The sequence below is a fragment of the Procambarus clarkii genome, chromosome 7 (assembly GCF_040958095.1).
Source record: "Procambarus clarkii isolate CNS0578487 chromosome 7, FALCON_Pclarkii_2.0, whole genome shotgun sequence".
Taxonomy (NCBI): domain Eukaryota; kingdom Metazoa; phylum Arthropoda; class Malacostraca; order Decapoda; family Cambaridae; genus Procambarus; species Procambarus clarkii.
Genome location: NC_091156.1, coordinates 40,479,741 through 40,506,236, shown reverse-complemented (window position 1 = coordinate 40,506,236; position 26,496 = coordinate 40,479,741). Strand labels below are relative to the sequence as shown.

The window sequence follows — 26,496 nt, the reverse complement described above, 5'->3', positions numbered from 1 at the left end:
TTCACTTGTGGTTTATGCAAGTATAGGCTTATAAGCTGGACACGAGTTCTCTCACATTGACAGTGGCTTGACGAAAAATGCAGACTGACCCCTCACTCATCTGGTGCCTTCGGGAGGTAGAGATGTTTGAGATATATATATCTCGAACTATCTACTTCTTTTGTAAGGTCTGATGGCGTAGTGGGTTAAAGCATACTAGTTATGCCAGCTACTGGAAGGTAGTTGTGCTTTCTGGGTTCGAGTCCCACTGGTGGGTGTTGTCCAAAGATTGTTTATCTTCACTTGTGGTTTATGCAAGTATAGGCTTATAAGCTGGACACGAGTTCTCTCACATTGACAGTGGCTTGACGAAAAATGCAGACTGACCCCTCACTCATCTGGTGCCTTCGGGAGGTAGAGATGTTTGAGATATATATATCTCGAACTATCTACTTCTTTTGTAAGGTCTGATGGCGTAGTGGGTTAAAGCATACTAGTTATGCCAGCTACTGGAAGGTAGTTGTGCTTTCTGGGTTCGAGTCCCACTGGTGGGTGTTGTCCAAAGATTGTTTATCTTCACTTGTGGTTTATGCAAGTATAGGCTTATAAGCTGGACACGAGTTCTCTCACATTGACAGTGGCTTGACGAAAAATGCAGACTGACCCCTCACTCATCTGGTGCCTTCGGGAGGTAGAGATGTTTGAGATATATATATCTCGAACTATCTACTTCTTTTGTAAGGTCTGATGGCGTAGTGGGTTAAAGCATACTAGTTATGCCAGCTACTGGAAGGTAGTTGTGCTTTCTGGGTTCGAGTCCCACTGGTGGGTGTTGTCCAAAGATTGTTTATCTTCACTTGTGGTTTATGCAAGTATAGGCTTATAAGCTGGACACGAGTTCTCTCACATTGACAGTGGCTTGACGAAAAATGCAGACTGACCCCTCACTCATCTGGTGCCTTCGGGAGGTAGAGATGTTTGAGATATATATATCTCGAACTATCTACTTCTTTTGTAAGGTCTGATGGCGTAGTGGGTTAAAGCAAACTAGTTATGCCAGCTACTGGAAGGTAGTTGTGCTTTCTGGGTTCGAGTCCCACTGGTGGGTGTTGTCCAAAGATTGTTTATCTTCACTTGTGGTTTATGCAAGTATAGGCTTATAAGCTGGACACGAGTTCTCTCACATTGACAGTGGCTTGACGAAAAATGCAGACTGACCCCTCACTCATCTGGTGCCTTCGGGAGGTAGAGATGTTTGAGATATATATATCTCGAACTATCTACTTCTTTTGTAAGGTCTGATGGCGTAGTGGGTTAAAGCATACTAGTTATGCCAGCTACTGGAAGGTAGTTGTGCTTTCTGGGTTCGAGTCCCACTGGTGGGTGTTGTCCAAAGATTGTTTATCTTCACTTGTGGTTTATGCAAGTATAGGCTTATAAGCTGGACACGAGTTCTCTCACATTGACAGTGGCTTGACGAAAAATGCAGACTGACCCCTCACTCATCTGGTGCCTTCGGGAGGTAGAGATGTTTGAGATATATATATCTCGAACTATCTACTTCTTTTGTAAGGTCTGATGGCGTAGTGGGTTAAAGCATACTAGTTATGCCAGCTACTGGAAGGTAGTTGTGCTTTCTGGGTTCGAGTCCCACTGGTGGGTGTTGTCCAAAGATTGTTTATCTTCACTTGTGGTTTATGCAAGTATAGGCTTATAAGCTGGACACGAGTTCTCTCACATTGACAGTGGCTTGACGAAAAATGCAGACTGACCCCTCACTCATCTGGTGCCTTCGGGAGGTAGAGATGTTTGAGATATATATATCTCGAACTATCTACTTCTTTTGTAAGGTCTGATGGCGTAGTGGGTTAAAGCATACTAGTTATGCCAGCTACTGGAAGGTAGTTGTGCTTTCTGGGTTCGAGTCCCACTGGTGGGTGTTGTCCAAAGATTGTTTATCTTCACTTGTGGTTTATGCAAGTATAGGCTTATATATATATATATATATATATATATATATATATATATATATATATATATATATATATATATATATATATATATATATATATATATATATATATATAACTGAAAACTCACACCCCAGAAGTGACTCGAACCCATACTCCCAGAAGCAACGCAACTGGTATGTACAAGACGCCTTAATCCACTTGACCATCACGACCGGACAAAATGAGGTGATAGCCTAAGCTATTTGAACCACCCCACCGCCGGCACTTGGATAGTAATCTTGGGCATAGCATTTTACCAAATCACCTCATTCTTTGGGGCACACGTGAGGAACACAAATGCGAACAAGCCTGAATGGTCCCCAGGACAATATGCAACTGAAAACTCACACCCCAGAAGTGACTCGAACCCATTCTCCCAGAAGCAACGCAACTGGTATGTACAAGACGCCTTAATCCACTTGACCATCACGACCGGACATAATGAGGTGATAGCCGAGGCTATTTGGACCACCCCACCGCCGGCACTCGGATAGTGGGGTATGTTATTCATTCATTCATTCATTCATTCTCTCTCTCTCCCCCATTTACCCTCTCATTTTCTCTCTCTCTCCCATACCCACTCTTTCCCTTCCTTTTACCCTCCCGTTCTATCTCGCAGTGGGGAAACCATGCTTAAGTATCGCTGAATTAACGCTGATTCAACATTTTCAGTGTTGAATCAACATTATCTGCGTTGATATTGAATCAACGGCCAAAAGGCTCTTGCTAAACACCATACTGTCAGTCAAACCAACACTTGAGACTTGATAGGAGTCGATGGTTGTCAAAACAGGAGCCAATGCTTCTTAAGGCGGGGGGGGGGGGGCAAGGGTGTCGACCCCAACCACCCTCTGATACTCACCAAACAATCTCAGTTCACCGTGGAAACCATTTCTGTCACCATGTGATAGAAATTGCCAGGATCAGGTTAGTACTCACTTACCTAGTGGTGCTTGCGGGGGGTTGAGCTTTGGCCCTTTGGTCCCGCCCCTCAACTATCAATCAACTGGTGAACAGGTTCCTGAGCCTGTTGGGCTATGTCATATCTACACTTGAAACTACCGTTTCTGCTACAGGTAGTCTGCAGTTATCTGTAGTAGGTGGCTTCAGGTGACGAATCACTCATTCCAGACCAGCGCTCGTGTTATCTCTGTGATCAGGAACTGGGCCATTGTCTCCAATGGCCCAGTTCCATTGGGCCATTGGAGCTATTGGACAAGACTTCGTGGTTGCCTATGACGAACGATCCTACGATGGGGAGCTGGACATCACACAGATGCCCTGGACGAACTTCTTAACCCGACCAATACTTTAGGGTGATCACATGAATACGAATGTATTAAGTATGTTAATACAAAATATGGAGGGTCCCAGTCTACAGTATCATAGACGGGGGCCTTTCAATCTATCATAGTGTAGACTTCTAGGGAGTGCTAGGGAGGACTAGCAATTGCTATTGAGTCATAAGGAGGTTAGAAGTTAATTCTTCGAAGAACATAGACGATTCGACATGATATTAATCAAGCGCGTTGAAGCTGGTACTTTATAATGATTACAGATGGAAATATTTATGTTCAGTGGCGAATAATATTCTCAGTGACCAGCTTAGTTATGGCTTAGGATATTTTTAACCAGGTACAAAATAAGTATACAATTTAATACAGTAAATATGCAATTAAACAAAATAACTCTTGTGAATGAACACAAACCAGGCAATGTTTTTTGTGACCTGTCTAATTATATTATTAATTTCTAACGCTCTATTTACTCGTGGGCGACCATACATGTTTAGGTTAGCTACTTACTTCTCAATGAGCACTTGTGTGTCTCACCTCTATGACGCCTCAGCTGTGTACAGCAGCTGGACTCTCAAATAATCCCATCGTATGCACGTCTGAGAAATAATAAAAAAAGCTAAACGTATTTAATAGAACAAATACTCTTCTGTAGGTTGTGCCGCGGGAGACCAGGAAGCTGACGGTCCCAGCGGCGCAGCTGCGTCAGCCGTACAGGAATGACCATGAGATGATACGCAAGATTAACTCGGCCCAAAGTTCCTGGGGCCAGATTCACGAAAGTACTTACGAACCTGTACATCTTCTATTATTCTTTGGCGGCTTTGTTTCCAATTATTATACAGTTAATGAGCTCTGAAGCATCAGGAGGACCTTTATAACAATAACAATAGTTAAATGGGACGTTTTCATGCTCGTAAACTATTTAATTAATGTAACCAAAGCTGTCAGAGATTGAGGAAAGATGTACACGTTCGTAAGTGCTTTCGTGAATCAGGCCCCTGGAGGGCCAAAGCTTACCCTCAACACGAGCAGTCAGTAGTTGATTTATGATTTTTGTTGTAATTGGATGGGCCTACCTATTCATTTTTTTCCTTTCACTTGGCTTTGCTTTGAAAACAGCGTTAGAATGCAATATAAATTTTGTTTTATGGAAGAAGCAGACAACACTTTACGGCGAAAGTACTTTGTTGAATGAACGTCATCTTAGTTTTGAGAACTAAATGTGAACACTTCATGTGACTGACTATATTGTGATTAGTTACAAAAATACTTTAAAGTTCCTGATGAATCCGACCATAACACCAGCTAAGGGCTAAATAATTTCCCGTAATCCTTCTTTTCCTAATATCATAAATATATTTATTGTAATTATATAGATTCATTATACATTCATAAACCGTTACCAGATTGAAATTTCTGGGCCAAAACATTACTAAAAAATAATTTGAGAATGCACATAACTACGAACTGTAGTGATGAGCAAACAATTTATAAATAGAAATGTATTCTAAACACGGACGAAAACATTTTGATATTAGATTTACTTTATTTTCTACCTTTATTTCTATTTCTTGTTAGACAATATATAGTGTGGCTGTTAGACACCATATAGTGTGGCTGTTAGACAATATATAGTGTGGCTGTTAGACACCATATAGTGTGGCTGTTAGACAATATATAGTGTGGCTGTTAAACACCATATAGTGTGGCTGTTAGACAATATATAGTGTGGCTGTTAAACACCATATAGTGTGGCTGTTAGACAATATATAGTGTGGCTGTTAGACAACATATAGTGTGGCTGTTAAACACCATATAGTGTGGCTGTTAGACAATATATAGTGTGGCTGTTAGACAACATATAGTGTGGCTGTTAGACAACATATAGTGTGGCTGTTAGACAACATATAGTGTGGCTGTTAGACAATATATAGTGTGGCTGTTAGACAACATATAGTGTGGCTGTTAGACAACATATAGTGTGGCTGTTAGACAACATATAGTGTGGCTGTTAGACAATATATAGTGTGGCTGTTAGACAATATATAGTGTGGCTGTTAGATAATATATAGTGTGGCTGTTAGATAATATATAGTGTGGCTGTTAGACAACATATAGTGTGGCTGTTAGACAATATATAGTGTGGCTGTTAGACAACATATAGTGTGGCTGTTAGACAACATATAGTGTGGCTGTTAGACAATATATAGTGTGGCTGTTAGACAACATATAGTGTGGCTGTTAGACAACATATAGTGTGGCTGTTAGACAACATATAGTGTGGCTGTTAGACAACATATAGTGTGGCTGTTAGACAACATATAGTGTTACTGTTAGACAATATATAGTGGGGCTGTTAGACAACATATAGTGTGGTTGTTAGACAACATATAGTGTGGCTGTTAGACAACATATAGTGTGGCTGTTAGACAACATATAGTGTGGCTGTTAGACAATATATAGTGGGCTGTTAGACAACATATAGTGTTACTGTTAGACAATATATAGTGTGGCTGTTAGACAATATATAGTGTTACTGTTAGACAATATATAGTGTGGCTGTTAGACAACATATTGTGTGGCTGTTAGACAATATATAGTGTGGCTGTTAGACAATATATAGTGTGGCTGTTAGACAATATATAGTGTGGCTGTTAGACAACATATTGTGTGGCTGTTAGACAATATATAGTGTGGCTGTTAGACAATATATAGTGTTACTGTTAGACAATATATAGTGTGGCTGTTAGACAACATATTGTGTGGCTGTTAGACAATATATAGTGTGGCTGTTAGACAATATATAGTGTGGCTGTTAGATAATATATAGTGTGGCTGTTAGATAATATATAGTGTGGCTGTTAGACAATGTATAGTGTGGCTGTTAGACAACATATTGTGTGGCTGTTAGACAATATATAGTGTGGCTGTTAGACAATATATAGTGTGGCTGTTAGACAATATATAGTGTGGCTGTTAGATAATATATAGTGTGGCTGTTAGACAATATATAGTGTGGCTGTTAGACAATATATAGTGTGGCTGTTAGACAATATATAGTGTGGCTGTTAGACAATATATTGTGTGGCTGTTAGACAATATATAGTGTGGCTGTTAGATAATATATAGTGTGGCTGTTAGACAATATATAGTGTGGCTGTTAGATAATATATAGTGTGGCTGTTAGACAATATATAGTGTGGCTGTTAGATAATATATAGTGTGGCTGTTAGACAATATATAGTGTGGCTGTTAGATAATATATAGTGTGGCTGTTAGACAATATATAGTGTGGCTGTTAGATAATATATAGTGTGGCTGTTAGATAATATATAGTGTGGCTGTTAGACAATATATAGTGTGGCTGTTAGATAATATATAGTGTGGCTGTTAGACAATATATAGTGTGGCTGTTAGATAATATATAGTGTGGCTGTTAGACAATATATAGTGTGGCTGTTAGATAATATATAGTGTGGCTGTTAGACAATATATAGTGTGGCTGTTAGATAATATATAGTGTGGCTGTTAGACAATATATAGTGTGGCTGTTAGATAATATATAGTGTGGCTGTTAGACAATATATAGTGTGGCTGTTAGATAATATATAGTGTGGCTGTTAGACAATATATAGTGTGGCTGTTAGATAATATATAGTGTGGCTGTTAGACAATATATAGTGTGGCTGTTAGATAATATATAGTGTGGCTGTTAGACAATATATAGTGTGGCTGTTAGATAATATATAGTGTGGCTGTTAGACAATATATAGTGTGGCTGTTAGACAATATATAGTGTGGCTGTTAGATAATATATAGTGTGGCTGTTAGACAATATATAGTGTGGCTGTTAGATAATATATAGTGTGGCTGTTAGATAATATATAGTGTGGCTGTTAGACAATATATAGTGTGGCTGTTAGATAATATATAGTGTGGCTGTTAGATAATATATAGTGTGGCTGTTAGACAATATATAGTGTGGCTGTTAGATAATATATAGTGTGGCTGTTAGACAATATATAGTGTGGCTGTTAGATAATATATAGTGTTACTGTTAGACAATATATAGTGTGGCTGTTAGACAACATATTGTGTGGCTGTTAGACAATATATAGTGTGGCTGTTAGACAATATATAGTGTGGCTGTTAGATAATATATAGTGTAGCTGTTAGATAATATATAGTGTGGCTGTTAGACAATGTATAGTGTGGCTGTTAGACAACATATTGTGTGGCTGTTAGACAATATATAGTGTGGCTGTTAGACAATATATAGTGTGGCTGTTAGACAATATATAGTGTGGCTGTTAGATAATATATAGTGTGGCTGTTAGACAATATATAGTGTGGCTGTTAGACAATATATAGTGTGGCTGTTAGACAATATATAGTGTGGCTGTTAGACAATATATTGTGTGGCTGTTAGACAATATATAGTGTGGCTGTTAGATAATATATAGTGTGGCTGTTAGACAATATATAGTGTGGCTGTTAGATAATATATAGTGTGGCTGTTAGACAATATATAGTGTGGCTGTTAGATAATATATAGTGTGGCTGTTAGACAATATATAGTGTGGCTGTTAGATAATATATAGTGTGGCTGTTAGACAATATATAGTGTGGCTGTTAGATAATATATAGTGTGGCTGTTAGATAATATATAGTGTGGCTGTTAGACAATATATAGTGTGGCTGTTAGATAATATATAGTGTGGCTGTTAGACAATATATAGTGTGGCTGTTAGATAATATATAGTGTGGCTGTTAGACAATATATAGTGTGGCTGTTAGATAATATATAGTGTGGCTGTTAGACAATATATAGTGTGGCTGTTAGATAATATATAGTGTGGCTGTTAGACAATATATAGTGTGGCTGTTAGATAATATATAGTGTGGCTGTTAGACAATATATAGTGTGGCTGTTAGATAATATATAGTGTGGCTGTTAGACAATATATAGTGTGGCTGTTAGATAATATATAGTGTGGCTGTTAGACAATATATAGTGTGGCTGTTAGATAATATATAGTGTGGCTGTTAGACAATATATAGTGTGGCTGTTAGATAATATATAGTGTGGCTGTTAGACAATATATAGTGTGGCTGTTAGACAATATATAGTGTGGCTGTTAGATAATATATAGTGTGGCTGTTAGACAATATATAGTGTGGCTGTTAGATAATATATAGTGTGGCTGTTAGATAATATATAGTGTGGCTGTTAGACAATATATAGTGTGGCTGTTAGATAATATATAGTGTGGCTGTTAGATAATATATAGTGTGGCTGTTAGACAATATATAGTGTGGCTGTTAGATAATATATAGTGTGGCTGTTAGACAATATATAGTGTGGCTGTTAGATAATATATAGTGTGGCTGTTAGACAATATATAGTGTGGCTGTTAGACAACATATTGTGTGGCTGTTAGATAATATATAGTGTGGCTGTTAGACAATATATAGTGTGGCTGTTAGACAACATATTGTGTGGCTGTTAGATAATATATAGTGTGGCTGTTAGACAATATATAGTGTGGCTGTTAGATAATATATAGTGTGGCTGTTAGACAATATATAGTGTGGCTGTTAGATAATATATAGTGTGGCTGTTAGACAATATATAGTGTGGCTGTTAGATAATATATAGTGTGGCTGTTAGATAATATATAGTGTGGCTGTTAGACAATATATAGTGTGGCTGTTAGATAATATATAGTGTGGCTGTTAGATAATATATAGTGTGGCTGTTAGACAATATATAGTGTGGCTGTTAGATAATATATAGTGTGGCTGTTAGACAATATATAGTGTGGCTGTTAGATAATATATAGTGTGGCTGTTAGACAATATATAGTGTGGCTGTTAGACAACATATTGTGTGGCTGTTAGATAATATATAGTGTGGCTGTTAGACAATATATAGTGTGGCTGTTAGACAACATATTGTGTGGCTGTTAGATAATATATAGTGTGGCTGTTAGACAATATATAGTGTGGCTGTTAGATAATATATAGTGTGGCTGTTAGACAATATATAGTGTGGCTGTTAGATAATATATAGTGTGGCTGTTAGACAATATATAGTGTGGCTGTTAGATAATATATAGTGTGGCTGTTAGACAATATATAGTGTGGCTGTTAGATAATATATAGTGTGGCTGTTAGACAATATATAGTGTGGCTGTTAGATAATATATAGTGTGGCTGTTAGATAATATATAGTGTGGCTGTTAGACAATATATAGTGTGGCTGTTAGACAATATATAGTGTGGCTGTTAGACAATATATAGTGTGGCTGTTAGACAACATATAGTGTGGCTGTTAGACAATATATAGTGTGGCTGTTAGACAATATATAGTGTGGCTGTTAGACAACATATAGTGTGGCTGTTAGACAATATATAGTGTGGCTGTTAGACAACATATAGTGTGGCTGTTAGACAATATATAGTGTGGCTGTTAGACAACATATTGTGTGGCTGTTAGACAACATATAGTGTGGCTGTTAGACAATATATAGTGTGGCTGTTAGACAATATATAGTGTGGCTGTTAGACAACATATAGTGTGGCTGTTAGACAATATATAGTGTGGCTGTTAGACAACATATAGTGTGGCTGTTAGACAATATATAGTGTGGCTGTTAGACAACATATTGTGTGGCTGTTAGACAACATATAGTGTGGCTGTTAGACAATATATAGTGTGGCTGTTAGACAATATATAGTGTGGCTGTTAGACAACATATAGTGTGGCTGTTAGACAATATATAGTGTGGCTGTTAGACAACATATTGTGTGGCTGAACTGGAAAAATCACTGATTATTGACTATTGAACAAAATCCTAGATTTTTTACTATTGAACAAATAAATCACAGACTTGACTTTTGAACAAATCACAGACTATTGACTATTGAACAGATCTCTGACTATTGACTATTGAACAGATCTCTGACTATTGACTATTGAACAGATCTCTGACTATTGACTATTGAACAGATCTCTGACTATTGACTATTAAACAGATCTCTGACTATTAACTATTGAACAGATCTCTGACCATTGGCTATTGAACAGATCTCTGACTATTGACTATTGAACAGATCTCTGACTATTGACTATTGAACAGATCTCTGACTATTGACTATTAAACAGATCTCTGACTATTAACTATTGAACAGATCTCTGACCATTGGCTATTGAACAGATCTCTGACTATTGACTATTGAACAGATCTCTGACTATTGACTATTGAACAGATCTCTGACTATTGACTATTGAACAGATCTCTGACTATTGACTATTGAACAGATCTCTGACCATTGGCTATTGAACAGATCTCTGACTATTGACTATTAAACAGATCTCTGACTATTAACTATTGAACAGATCTCTGACCATTGGCTATTGAACAGATCTCTGACTATTGACTATTAAACAGATCTCTGACTATTAACTATTGAACAGATCTCTGACTATTGACTATTGAACAAATCCCAGACTATTGACTATTAAACAGATCTCTGACTATTGACTATTGAACAGATCTCTGACTATTGACTATTGAACAGATCTCTGACTATTGAATATTGAACAGATCTCTGACTATTGACTATTGAGCAAATCCCAGACTATTGAACAGATCTCTGACTATTGACTATTGAACAACTCACAGACTTTTAAACAAATCCCTGACTATTTTCTAGTTAGAATAACGTCAACACCGTCACCAGATACATCCAGCTGGAGATGCTGCGGCGCCAGGGAGGACCTGCTGCGCCAGGGAGGTCCTGGGTCAGTGTTGATGGCCCGGCCCTCACCCGCCCCAGCCACCCCCCAACAAAAGGCTCGTGCAGCCCTCCTGCCAGAAAACTTCGACTGGCGTGATGGGACGGCGAGAGCTACGTCACAGCGTCCAGGGACCAGGGGAGCTGCGGCTCCTGCTACACCTTCGGGTCGATGGGTCAGCTGGAATCTCGTGTCAGACTCGCGACGAACAACCAGCGTCAAGATATCTTCTCTACGCAGGTGTAAATTAAAGGTTTAATTATCGTCACTTTAAAAAAAATAAGAATATTTTAAATCCCGTGACAGTGTCCTGCATATCAGGATGCTTTTACTAGATCAGGAACAATAATTGAAGATCCTTCTGTGTCATTTCTCAAATTTCACAGGCAGTTTTCTCAAGGTAGAGCACATTATTTGTATATTATTTGCGTATATAAGCTAAATAGTCAAACCATTGTGGGTAACACAGAAAAATGGTTATACTGGAGTTGTTATACTATTTTCAACTGTTATTTACAATGTGTTTGGCTACCTATCACAACAATTCCTTTTGAAGTAAGGTAAAGTAGCTTCAGACCTTCGATAATAAACACCCGAGAATAAGGGCCACAGAGAGTAACTTTCTGTGACCTCCTTGACCTTTTCAACACTATTTCATACACGAATTTGGCTTTATCTAAAAATGTAAAAATCCTATTAATGTTGAAATTGTGTAGAGTCATCTGATTAACCAGAAGTAAATAGTTGAACTGCGTAGCATGTAGCTGTCACCTTCAACTAACTACCCTCTGAGAACAGCTGAGAGGTGAAACAGTAACGTTATCAACAACACAATAAAAATGAGTGTTTGCTTGCAAAACATGGCTTTGTTGTAACAAGCACGTTGTGGGTGAGACAAGATACGAGGTGGTGAGGCAGGAGAATGTGTATCACTAGTGAAATGGTGGTGTTGTCGCCCTCAGGACGCGGTGTCGTGCACGGTGCTGGACCAGGGGTGTGATGGAGGCTTCAACTACCTCATCGCTGGCCACTACGCCCAGGACCAAAGGGTGGTCGCCGATACCTGCAACCCTTACACCGCTAAGGTAGTCTCTCCTTATAAGCAACACACGTCGCAGTTATCTCTAACGTCTCTTAAGGTTTCACCGTCAGATCATACATAATAATTACTCATTATTCGTAAATTAACACCAGAAAATGCTTATGATTTTTGTACAATTTGAAAGCAAACTGAGAGCAGAAATATTGGGCTTTATCATGGAGTTTACCGTACTGACTCGCCCCTTCAGCACACAGTTGCCCTCACAAAACTCTTGCATTTCACATAATCACATTTATTTTACCATCGAACATTACCTGAACTGCCTCCGCTCGCTGCCAGGACGACCCCTGTGTGACTGACGCCAGCTGCTCCCGCACCTACGTCAGCTGGTACGAGTACCTGGGCGGGTACTATGGCGCCTGCAACAAGGAGCTGATGCTGGTGGCCCTGGTGGAGAACGGCCAGCTGTCCGTCTCCTACATGGTCTTCGACGACTTCTCCAGCTACAGTGGCGGCATCTACCACCATACGGGCCTGAAGAACGAGTCGAATCCTTTTGAAGTAAGACTTGACACACTCCTTAAATTATTAGTCCAACCACTTGGGATGGACGGTAGAGCAACGGCCTCACTTTAAGCAGATCGGCGCTCAATCCCCGAACGTCCAAGTGGTTGGGCACCATTCCTTCTCCTGGTCCCATCCCAAATCCTTATCATGACCTCTTCCAAGTGCTATTTAGTAGTAATGGCTTGGCACTTTTCCCTGATAATTCATTCAATTCCTTAAATTATTAACAAACATTTTGTTATTAACGTACAGCCCATCCTCATGTTTTGGTAGTACTTACAGAAATGATAAGAACCATACACAATATGCAAACCGGGAAGGTAACTACTGGATCTGTCAAAGTGACAGACAGATGTGGGAAAACATTACCAAACTAATGAGTAACATTCCTGAAGTACACAGGCTACAATTCACACAAAAACTACCAGAAATATATGCAGAGTATATAAAGACAGCAACGAACTCTGGGCACAACCCAGGGACTGAGAATTTAGAGAGTCAAAGTAGCAATGTAGAAGGACATAGTGTCGAGGTACACAAAAATGAAGGCAATATTTTAGAGCAAACTTGTGATATGAATATGGAGAGAAAAAATGAGACGAATGAGAACACAAATGAGAAAGACGAAAGCAACAAGGAGAAAGATAAGGACAATACCGAGAATGAATGCAGAAACGAGAAAGTTGGAAAAAAATCACAGAGGTAGCCAAGTCGTGCACGGGTACAAACAAGAATAATACAACACAGATGAAAATATTTGCAGATATTATGCAAAAGGACAGTGTAGATATGGGCCCAGAGGCACGGAATGCTCATTCAAGCACCCACTGAAATGCCGAAACTGGTTAGGGAAAGGCAGATGTCGTTTTGATACAGAGTGTAGATATTTTCACCCTAAGCTATGCAAACTCTCAGTTAATGAGAGGAAATGCTACGATCTTCATTGCCCTGGTTTCCACGTCAGAGGTACACAGCGCTATATAAGAGAGGAAGTCCAATATAATAGCCCTGAAATTTTTTTAGAGGCAGGCAGAAACAGAGGGAGAAACAGGCAGGCAGAAACGTGGCAGGAGTATGGATGGAGAGGGGGAAATGCCCAAGACTGGACTCCGGTTCGTCATCAAGCCCACACATACTACACCCCCCAACTACACAGAAACTACTACACTCCCCAGTATCACTTCCAAAACTGGACAAACCATTGCCACAACAACACACCCTGGGTCAGGGTAGAGAGGAGGGAGAACTACCAAAACCTTCCAGAAGTGACACACAATATGGACAATCATACATATTTGCAAACATTAAAGGTTTAAAGCCAAAGTCAAGAAATAAAGTTAAGTTCATAAATGGCCTCCTATTAGAGTCAAACTCAATATTTGGGGCATTCACGGAAACTCATACAAAAGATTACATGGATGGTGAAATCTGGATTCCAAATTATAATTTATATAGATGTGATAGAAAAACTAGGTCAAATGGAGGAGTAGGTCTGTATGTTAAAGAGGACCTGGTATGCATACAACAACCAAACTCAACTAGTGAGGTGGTCGAGGTACTTGGAATTAAGGTAGATAAACTAAACCTAATTATTATTCTAATATATAAACCGCCAGATACAGCGGTTGAGGAATTCACAGAGCAGATGCACAAAATAAAGAACATACTTGATAACCTAGCAAACCCAGCTCCAGATATTAACTTCCTTGGAAATTTCAATTTACCGAGTCTAAGATGGAGAATGGCAAACACAAATATCATAGTAGGGAATGACCCGGGAAATACCCAACCACAGGTCAGAGAACTTTTGAGATTCTGTGACAAATTCTCGCTCAATCAACATATTACAGAACCAACTAGGAACGAAAACACACTAGACTTGTTATTCACAAACAATGATGAACTAATCAGAGACATTACAATCTCAGATACTTCATACTCAGACCATAAGCTCATTGAAGTGCGAACTAGCATAAATAACGGTAGTAGGTCTAAGAGACCCAACATGCGAGAAGGAATATTCAATCAATTCAATTTCAACAATAAGAGGATCGACTGGAAAAAATAAATGTAGACCTTGCAACCATTCAATGGGAGACGGTCTTAAGCGACAAAACTCCCACACAGGGAATTGCTCAACTGACCGCTGAAGCTTACAAGGTCTGCTTGAAGCACGTGCCTGTGAGGAGGGGCAGAAAGAGGAGCACTCTAGAAAGAGAACGCAGACGACTGTACAGGAGAAGGAAAAAAATAACGAAAATTCTTCGGCAGACACTACTATCACAAGCAAGGAAAATAAGCCTAAGCAGGGAGATTGAAGAAATAAAGCAAATGTTGAAGCGATCATGAGTCTGAGGAAATGGAATTGGAACAGAAAGCTATACAAGAGATAAAGAAAAATCCGAAATATTTTTTCACATACGCAAAATCAAAATCCAAAACCTCGACCAGTATTGGACCGTTAATTACAAATGAAGGTACGTACACAGAGGACAACAAAGAGATTAGTGAAATTCTAAGAAGCCAGTATGAGGCTATGCTTAGCACACCAATACACAACATGAAAGTTGATGAGCCAGACAGCTTCTTTATGAATGACATTCAAGCTGCAGATAATATAACGGTTATTACCACAAACTCGGAAGACTTTGAAAGAGAAATTGACAATGTGCCTATGCTCTCAGCTCCTGGGCCTGACTCATGGAATTCAATATTCATAAAGAAATGTAAATACCAGTAGCGAGAGCACTCAGCGTAATATGGAGAAAGAGCTTGGATACAGGGGAGATACCAGCAGCACTTAAATCTGCAGATATAGCTCTGTTGCACAAAGGGGGGAGTAAAGTCTTGGCAAAAAATTATAGGCCAGTTGCACTAACATCACACATAATAAAAGTGTTTGAATGAGTGATTAGGAATCAAATTTCTAGTTTTATGGAAAACAATGAATTGCACAACCCAGGAAAACATGGATTTAGAGCGGGAAGATCCTGTCTGTCACAGTTACTTAACCACTATGACAAATTCACAGAAGCCCTAGAAGAAAAGCAAAATGCAGATATTGTAAACACAGACTTTGCAAAGGCGTTCGACAAATGTGACCATGTGGTGATAGCTCACAAAATGAGGTCAATGGAAATAACTGGGAAAGTAGGACGCTGGATACTCAATTTCCTGTCGAACAGAACACAAAGAGTAACAGTCAATCAAATAAAATCGAGTCCAAGCGATGTTAAAAGCTCTGTACCTCAAGGTACAGTCCTTGCACCGCTACTGTTCCTTATTCTCATATCAGATATAGACAAAAAACACCCGTCACAGCTTCGTGTCGTCATTTGCAGATGACACAAAAATCAGCATTAAAATTACCTCTGCTGAAGACATTGTAAAATTACAAGCAGATGTCAACAAAGTTTTCGATTGGGCAGCAGAAAATAACATGATGTTTAACATTATTATTATTAACATCTTTATTGACAAAATTAATTACAATTTTGCCTAATCTGAGGATTTTGATAGTCTTATTAAATTGAGGTTAATGCTAGTATTCACTGTCACGCAGGACAGAGGGTCATACATAAGACAATAGGCCTAAACTGTAGGCTGAAGCACATATATATCACGGTTACAATCAATGTTTTAATGTGTGGATATGTGAAAACAACTTTCTATTGTGCACTGCCACACAAGGGCAGGGATGGGTTCATAAGTGATGCAGCTTAGAATATAAGTAGAAATTGTTCTTCATTCTTTAAAATGGACAAGCAAATTTTGGGTAAATTGTTAGGATGTCGTCCAGAACACCTGAGTCAATAAAATAGTTACACAGTTGGTGGTACAATAGGCCAGGAGGTCTAAAGTCCTTTACGGTTTCACATTCATCAATATAGTGTTCTAGTGAATGCATTAAAGGTTTATCACAGAGTTTACAATCTGAATATTCTGGTAGTGGCTCAGCCTCACTAACCTGCCAGATGTGTCTATAGCCAAGGCGAATTCGCGCAATTACTACATCACATTGCCTGGTCCGGTTACTGTGCTGACCATACAAATACCTATTATTACAGAACTTGTCATAACTTTTAATACTGCAGCTTTCAGGTCTCTGTGCATTTCTTAGTTCTTCTAAATCTGAATTAATTTCTTTAATTTGTATGTTTCTAATAACTGCATTAGATAGTCCAAAATCATAATCAATGTTTTCTTTCCTGCAAGCCTCATTGGCCAATTGATCTACAAAGTCATGTTTTTCAACTCCAACATGGGATGGGATCCACACAAATTTTATACAAGAATTATTATCATTGGCAAAAATTACATTCCATTTAATATTACAAGCTACTTCCGACATACATTGTGATGGGTTATTTAAGGACTGCAGAGCACTTTTAGAGTCACAGAAAATAACTCCACCACCATTGAGCTTAAGGTATTCAGTGGCTAGATAAATACCCAATAGCTCGGTCTGTGTCGTGCTTGCCCAGTTGTTCAATCTCTGTGTACTAGTCATGATCATTTCATTCCCTTTATACACTGCACATGCACAACCTGTTCTACCAGTGCCTAACTGCACAGAGCCATCAGTAAAGGCATAGGATTCAGTCGGTTTGAGAATTTGAAGATGACTGTCAATAGCTTCTAATGTTATACATCTCAAAATGTCAGTGTTATACATTTGTTTTACACTGATGGGAGTATAATGCAGAGAGACCTCCACATCTTTCCAAGGGGGAATATAGTGAACAGTTTTATCAGGGTTAAGAGATACATTCAGTTTCTGAAGATTATAGGCACAACAACTGAGCCACACGCTGTAGGGAGCTTTTTGCGGCGGATTGAGGGAACAGTCAGAATTGTTTAGAATGGATCTCAATTTAATTTGAATAGAGCTGGGGGGACCATTATTTTTCAAAGTTTTGGCGCAAAACATAGTACTAAGTAGAACTATTCTTTCGTAAATGGAAGGTAAGTTTAGTTCCTTTCTCATGTTAACAATTCTGACAGTTCTAGGACAACCCAGGATGATGCGCATGGCATCATTCTGTACTACATCTAGGCCTTGTAATTGTTTAGGAGAAAAATTAAGAAGATGCAAGGCATAATAATCAACAACAGATCGTATAAAGGCAATATAAAAACTACGAGCATATTTTATGTTAATGCCAAATCCTTTGCCAACAAGAGTTCTGAGAGGTTTAAGACGCTCAACAAGTTTTTTACGCAGGTTGCTGATGAGATTTGTATCATTAACCTCGACTCCAAGATATTTATAAGACTCACAAGTCTCCACGGGCACTCCATTAATAGTATAGTTAGCATGAAGAGAATGGGGAATAAGAACCCTTGTTTTATCAACAGAGATTATGAGGCCACATTCTACTACTTTCTTGGAGAATGCATCAAGTAACATTTGTAGCCTTGGTTTACTGTGTGCCATAATACAAATATCATCAGCATAACATATAACTGTTTCCGTAGGTTGTACAGGTATGTCATGGATAAGTTTGTGCATAAGTATATTGAAGAGCATAGGGCTTAGGACACCGCCTTGAGGTGTGCCTAGTTCGAATGCATCTGTTCTTGTACTTTTAACTCCTTTAAATAGGACACTAGCACGCCTGTTGGATAGGTAGCTCTTTATCCAACTCAGAAGATTACCTTTGATTCCAAATTCAGCAAGTTGCTCTAATATTATTTCGCCATTCGCTACATCGAAAGCTGACTTTAGGTCAATAAAGGCTGCCTGTGTCCCATCCTGGGAGTTTACAAAGTATTCAGCAAAGCATGTTTGTGTGCTACACTTGGGCATGAACCCATATAGGTTTGGGGCCAGTTTTTCTTTGACCTGAAACATGACACGATTGAGAACAATTCTCTCCAAGACTTTACACATGCAAGATGTAAGGGAAATGGGTCTGAATTTTTGAGAGTTAGGTTTAGGAATTGGTATTATGAGACTTTGTGTCCATTTCTTTGGCAAGATACCTTGTGAGAGACTCATTTGATAGAGGTCAAGCAGAGGGTGGCTAGGGACATCATTCAGTAAGCTCAAGATGTTATAAGTTATACCATCCTCACCAGGGGCAGTTTGCCTAGGTTTTCCTAATGCTGATGTTAATTCAAAGGGGGTTATAGGAAACTGATCCGTTAAATCTGGTGAGGAGCGTGCTATTTCAATATTAAAGTTTCTGTTAATGTTGGTATGTCTTAAATGCTGCTGTATATCTGGGGGTAAGGAAGAAATTTGTGAGACACTAGACCATTGAGCTAGGAGCATGTCAGCATATTCTGCAGGAGTATGATGAAGCTGAACTGGGGCTGAAGGTTTGGTAATGTTTTTAATTTTGTTCCACATTTCTGATAATGTTGTAGTTCTATTGATACCTTGTAGGAATTGTTCCCAATATGTGTTCTTAACTTGACCCTTAAGCTCGCGAAAATCTCTGTTGGCATTAAGGAATGCAAGTAAATTGTCAGCTGTTTTGTCTCGTTTATAAGAGTCAGCAAGCTGAAGCACTTTAGCTCGCTCTGCAATAATAATAGGATCCTCTGTCCATGAGGAAGAACGAGTGTTCTTTTTTTTCCTTGATTTAACCCAGGTATCATAATAACTGGTAATGATACTGACAAGATCATTGTAAAAGTGGTCCACTGATACAGGTGTATACCCAGTGTACCACTTATGTACATAAGCCTTAAAGTGCTGTTTAAGATTGTCTGGAATGTTAATTTTAACTCTAGGATGAGGATTGGACCTAATATCCGCCACATTGTATTCACAATATATTGCAAAATGATCACTTACTAGTTCTGGGATGAGCTTAACGTTGACGTTGCTATCTACTAGGCTGTATCCAATCACATAATCCAGTCTACCCCCCAATAAATGGGTCTGTTTATCAGTATCATACACAGTAATATTATGATCATTAAGGTATTTCAAGAAGACCCTTCCATTATTGTTACACTGAACGTCACCAAGAGCAGTGTGACGAGCATTAAAGTCACCCATACATAACATAGCTGTGTTACCTGTAGGTTTCGGTAGCAGGTCTGCTTTAAGTACATTACATCGTCCATATATGTTATACAGTAGGAAATGGCTATTTGCAGTTTGCAATTTGAATTTTTGATAATGTATACTATCACTCCTATGATTTTTAATTAGTTTACAGATTAATCCACTCTTAATATACGTTAGTAAACCAGTTCCAATACTGTTGTTGTATGCTATATACCCAGGTATCCTAGGTGGGACCTTCTTGATAGTTGTGGTCGTATATGGTTCCTGTAAACAGATCACATCTACGTCTCTCATTTTAGCATACAAGATTACGTCATTTATCCGAAGATAAACACTTCGAATATTCCAAGAAAGAAACTTAATTGTTTTTGTTTGATGAGCCATGGTTAAGTGTCAAGGGAATTAAGGTAACATTTAAGTTCGTAAAACAATTGGAGAACATAAGTAATTTTGTTCCGTGTGTCCTGAGTACTTTTGTCTAGGAGGCGTTTAACCTGAGTAGGAGTTGGTATTCTTTTAAACTCTTTACCTTTAACCAAATCAAGGGTGTCTTGACGATCTAGTTGGGGTGCCAGTGAGGGATCAATGACTACTCTAACACCATTCCCCATGGGGATTTGACACTCACGTTCCGTAGAGACAGGTGAAGTAGCCTCAGCAGCTGCAACATTACCACTCGCATCACTACTGGTGCTGGGAGAATTTACTTGATCACTATCGCTAGCATGATTCACTTCACTATCACCGGGCAGATTCATCACTAATGTTTGTATTTTAGCTTCCAATTCCATAATTTTATTTTTTAACCAGTTAATTTCTTCTGTATCTTTGCTTGTTTGCCTTAGCCCATCGAGGGTTGGAAACTGCTTACTAGAGGTGACATTAGGAGCTTCCAGCTGGGTGCCTCCTGCAGCTGGACCAGACGCCTCTAGCGTCCTGCTCATGGTAGAGAGGGCGGGGCGTCGAGGGCAGTCACGATGCCAAACATCTACACCTTGAAGCATACACCTGGGACACTTCCGGACCAGAGGAGAGGCTTCCTCCCCATCCTCAAGGGTAGGGGGGTCCCTGTGAGGACACTCCCTTGTTTGGTGCTGTTCAGCACAGAGACCACACACAGGGTCATGTTGACAGTACCTAGAGATATGATGAGTACCATGGCACTTATAACAAACAACAGGGGGGATACCCAAGATTTTATAGGACTTGATGGGATGAAATGTCCAAAAAAGGTGTAATGTTCAGGGGGAGGGTCACTGCCATTCCAAACAATGATGATCCTGTTGAGAGGATGACCATCCTTATGTATCCGTCTTGCCTTGTAGACCCCGGCAAGGGTATAAGCTCTATCAAGAGGATACTCTTTGGGAAAACTGGTAACAATATATTCCTTAAGTTTTTTAGGTCGATTGATGATGTCTTCTCTGGTGAAAACAATATTAGCAATCTCACCTTTAACCAGTTGAGTGATGATATTTTCCTGCTTACGTGACACAAAGATGTAAGGGGATGTTGGTCTAGGTCGGACTATATCGAGGAGTGTTTTGGAGAACTTAGTAGAAAGTTGTTCGAACCATTTAAGTTTATCGTTGGTGGATGTTCCAGCTGGGAATGCCAGGCGCACATAGTCAGCGCGGGGAGCAATAGGAGGCTTGGGTGAGCGGGCCCCTGGCTGGGTGGGCCCACCACCGCCCACCTCCACCGTCTTCACACGGGTTCCGGTGTTTCTGTCATCATTGCCAATGTCCTCATCGCCATCAGCAGAGTCTGCAAGTTTAGACTTTCTTCTCGCATTCCTTGATTGTTGCAAATGCCACTCATTTCCGTTATCCAGATCAACATCGGGTTCCATGTCATCGGGTGACTGCAACCCACTTCGAGCATCAACATATTCCTCGGCGGCGGGCTCAGGATCCATTGCTTGGAGATCACTTGGATTAGCAAGCACAACAGAAGATAGGGTGGTACTGAGCCCGGTTGCCATAACAACGGGCCAGGAGGCGCAGCACAGGGTAGCTGCCCGGGGCTCCACCACTCGCCCAGGCTAGGACACTGTCACCCACCTCATGTAAACAATCCACCAGTCGCGCACACAAACCACGACCCTGGGAAGGAGGGCCCAAGGACTATTTTACACACGAGGGGAGCGTGGGGCCAGGTACACCCGATGTTTAACAGTGATAAATTTCAGGTACTCAGGTTCGGCAAAAAAAGAGGATCTGAAACATAATAGAGGGTACAAAACACAATCTAATCTTCCCATAGTAGAAAAACAGTATGTCATGGATTTGGAAATAATGATGTCCGACGATTTAACGCTTAGGGAGCATAACCAAGCAAATATTGCGTCAGCCAGAAAAATGATCGGATGGATTACGAGAACTTTCAAATTCAGGGATCCCATCACAATGGTTGTACTCTTCAAGCCACTTGTGTTGTCCCGTCTCGAGTACTGCTCAGTACTCACTTCCCCCTTCAGAGCAGGAGAGATTGCTGAAATAGAGGGAATACAGAGAACATATACGGCACGCATAGATGAGATAAAACACCTAAATTATTGGGATTGTCTCAAAGATCTCCAAATGTACTCTCTAGAAAGGAGACGAGAGAGATACCAGATAATATACACATGGAAAATACTGGAGGGCCAGGTCCCAAATCTACACAGTAAAATAACAACGTACTGGAGTAAACGATATGGAAGAAAATGCAAGATTGAACCAGTGAAGAGCAGAGGTACCATAGGCACAATCAGAGAGCACTGTATAAACATCAAAGGTCCGCGGTTGTTCAACGTCCTCCCAGCGACTATAAGAAATATTGCCGGAACAACCGTGGACATCTTCAAAAGAAAACTGGACTGTTTTCTAAGAGAAGTTTCGGATCAGCCGGGCTGTGGTGGGTATGTGGCCCTGCGGGCCGCTCCAAGCAACAGCCTGGTGGACCAAACTCTCACAAGTCGAGCCTGGCCTCGGGCCGGGCTTGGGGAATAGAGGAACTCCCAGAACCCTATCAAGCAGGTATCATAGTACATATACCGACGTACAACGCAATTAGAAAATAGAAATCTGTACTATGGAATTTAGACAAACTGGAAAAGATTTTATATTTTTGTTGCAAAGACAAATTAACCGAACCTAACATTCTTAGGCATAATACACGATATATGAGGCCTTATATATATGGGTACTATTCTAAGCCTAAGAATATTTAAGTTGTTTTTTGGCTTAATTTTTGGGGGGTTCTGTACAGTGTTTTCTGTTCTGTTCTGTAACAGAACAAGGGGTTCTGTTCTGAAAAGCACCAAATTATACTATCTAATTGCTTGGTACGTCAGTCTTTGTACTATGGTGCACATAGTTACAAAACTACTATCTAGACAGGAAGACAAGTTGCAAGGTCTTTTGCTGACTCAAGGAATTAACTCCACGAAGTGAACTTTTGCTGTGTCGTTTAACAGGTCTTAAGACCTGTGTTGAACACCTCCTTAAGACCTATGTTGAACACCTAAAGACTTGTGTTGAACACCTCCTTAAGACCTGTGTTGAACATCTAATTAACACTTGTGTTGAACAACTCCATAAGACTTGTGTTGAACACCTCCATAAGACTTGTGTTGAATACCTCCTTAAGACTTGTGTTGAACACCTCCTTAAGACCTGTGTTGATCACCTCCTTAAGACTTGTGTTGAACACCTGTTTAAGACCTGTGTTGAACACTTCCTTAAGACCTGTGTTGAACACCTCCTTAAGACTTGTGTTGAACACCTCCTTAAGACCTGTGTTGAACACCTCCTTAAGACCTGTGTTGAACAACTCCATAAGACTTGTGTTGAACACCTCCATAAGACTTGTGTTGAATACCTCCTTAAGACTTGTGTTGAACACCTCCTTAAGACTTGTGTTGAACACCTCCTTAAGACTTGTGTTGAACACCTCCTTACGACTTGTGTTGAACACCTCCTTAAGACCTGTGTTGAACACCTCCTTAAGACCTGTGTTGAACACCTCCTTAAGACTTGTGTTGAACACCTCCTTAAGACCTGTGTTGAACACCTACTTAAAACTTATGTTGAACAGCTCCTTAAGACCTGTGTTGAACACCTACTTAAAACTTGTGTTGAACAGCTCCTTAAGGCCTGTTAAGACATTTAAGCACAGTTTTAGCCCAATTATACAATCCTTTCTTCCCCCAGTATGAAGTATATTTTCTCCAGACGCATTCATGTCATCACAGCATCCGTCAGGTTTGAATATACTTAAATTTTAGGTTTGTCATGATCGTTTTGAGACCTTAACTAACTGAATACATGTCTTCATGAGGCTGGGTCATGGTCTCATTTCTCCTGTCTCGTTGTTATCTTTTAGTGGTCACAAAAGATCACTGGGAACTAAATTCAGCAGAATCCATTTCTCTTTCAATGTTACAGAATGATACAAATAAAATCCATTCTGTTGGGAACCTCTTATAAAAAAAGTAATTGTTTCGAACGTCAATGTAAGAAATGTTTTAGTACAGATGCTCAGCCAGGAGCAGATGCCTTAAGATTACATTCTTGATCTGACATCCCAGGAGGTGAACCACGCCGTCCTTCTGGTGGGCTACGGGGTGGAGGAGACCACAGGGGAGAAGTTCTGGGCGGTGAAGAACTCGTGGGGCGCTGACTGGGGCGAGAAAGGCTGCTTCAGGATCAGGCGAGGCACTGACGAGTGTACTCACCTAATTGTACTCACCTAATTGTGCTTGCGGGGGTTGAGCTTTGGCTCTTTGGTCCCGCCTCTCAACTGTCAATCAACTGGTGTACAGATTCCTGAGCCTACTGGGCTCTATCATACCTACATTTGAAACTGTGTATGGAGTCAGCCTCCACCACATCACTTCCTAGTGCATTCCATTTATTAACTACTCTGACACTGAAAAAATTCTTTCTAACGTCTCTGTGGCTCATCTGGGTACTAAGTTTCCACCTGTGTCCCCTTGTTCGTGTCCCACCCGTGCTGAAGAGTTTGTCTTTGTCCACCCTGTCAATTCCCCTGAGAATTTTGTAGGTGGTTATCATGTCTCCCCTTACTCTTCTGTTTTCCAGGGATGTGAGGTTCAGCTCCTTTAGCCTTTCCTCGTAGCTCAATCCTCTCAGTTCCAGGACGAGCCTGGTGGCATACCGCTGAATCTTCTCTAACTTTGTCTTGTGTTTAACTAGGTATGGACTCCAGGCTGGAGCTGCATACTCCAGGATTGGTCTTACATAAGTGGTATACAGGGTTCTGAAAGATTCCTTACACAAGTTTCTGAAGGCAGTTCTTATGTTGGCCAGTCTAGCATATGCCGCTGATGATATTCTTTTGATGTGGGCCTCTGGGGACAGGTTCGGTGTGATATCAACCCCCAGATCCTTCTCTCTATTTGATTCTTGCAGGATTTCCCCTCCCAGATGATACCTTGTGTTCAGCCTCCTGCTCCCTTCGCCTAATTTCATCACCTTACACTTTCCAGAGTTGAACTTCAGCAGCCATTTTCTAGACCATTCCTCCAGTTTATCCAGGTCATCCTGTAGTCTCTGTCTATCTTCATCCGTCTTGATTCTTCTCATAATTTTTGCATCATCAGCAAACATCGAGAGGAATGAGTCTATACCCTCTGGAAGATCGTTCACATATATTAGAAACAGGATGGGTCCAAGTACTGAGCCCTGTGGGACTCCGCTGGTGACATCTCGCCACTCTGATGTCTTCCCCCTCACCGTTACTCGCTGTTTCCTGTTGCTTAAGTACTCCCTTATCCACTGGAGCACCTTCCCTTTTACTCCTGCCTGTTGCTCCAACTTTTTTAACAGCCTTTTATGGGGTACTGTGTCGAAGGCTTTTTGGCAATCCAGGAAAATGCAGTCGGCCCACCCTTCTCTTTCCTGCCTAATTTTCGTTGCCTGGTCATAAAATTCTATTAAACCTGTGAGGCACGATTTACCATCTCTGAACCCATGTTGGTGGTGTGTTACAAAGTTATTTCCCTCCAGATGCTCTACGAGCCTTTTCCTCACGATCTTCTCTAGCACCTTGCATGGTATACAAGTTAAGGAAACTGGCCTGTAATTCAGTGCCTCTTGCCTGTCACCCTTTTTGTATATTGGGACCACGTTAGCTGTCTTCCAACTTTCTGGTAAGTCTCCTGTTTCCAGTGACCTGTTATACACCATAGAGAGTGGCACACTTAGTGCTTCTGCACCTTCCTTTAGTATCCATGGTGAGATTCTATCAGGCCCAACAGCCTTTGTCACATCTAGCTCCAGCAGGCACCTTTTGACCTCATCACTGGTGAGGTCAAATTCCTCCAAGGTTTCCAAGGTTGCCGCCTCCTCATTTAGTGCAGGGGCTTCTCCTTGTTCTATTGTGAAGACCTCCTGGAATCTCTTGTTGAGTTCTTCACACACCTCCTTGTCATTCTCTGTGTATCTGTTCTCCCCTTTCCGCAGCTTCATCACTTGTTCCTTCACTGCTGTTTTCCTCCTGATATGGCTGTGGAGCAGCTTTGGTTGGGTCTTGGCTTTACTCGCGATGTCATTTTCAAACTGTCTCTCTGCTTCCCTCCTCACTCTGATGTACTCATTTCTGGCCCTCTGGTACCTCTCCCTGCTCTCTGGTGTTCTGTTATTTCTGTACTTTCTCCATGTTCTTTTACTCAGTTGTTTCGCTACCTTACATTCCTGGTTGAACCATGGGTTTTTCTGTTGTTTTTCGTTTTTCTCCTTTTGGACGGGGATAAACCTGTCTGCAGC

General features: G+C 40.3%; 1 pseudogene; it reads left to right on the top strand.

Annotated features, from left to right (window-relative positions):
- LOC123749945 (dipeptidyl peptidase 1-like) overlaps window positions 1-26,496 on the top strand; it is a 37,521-nt pseudogene that overhangs the window by 8,035 nt on the left and 2,990 nt on the right.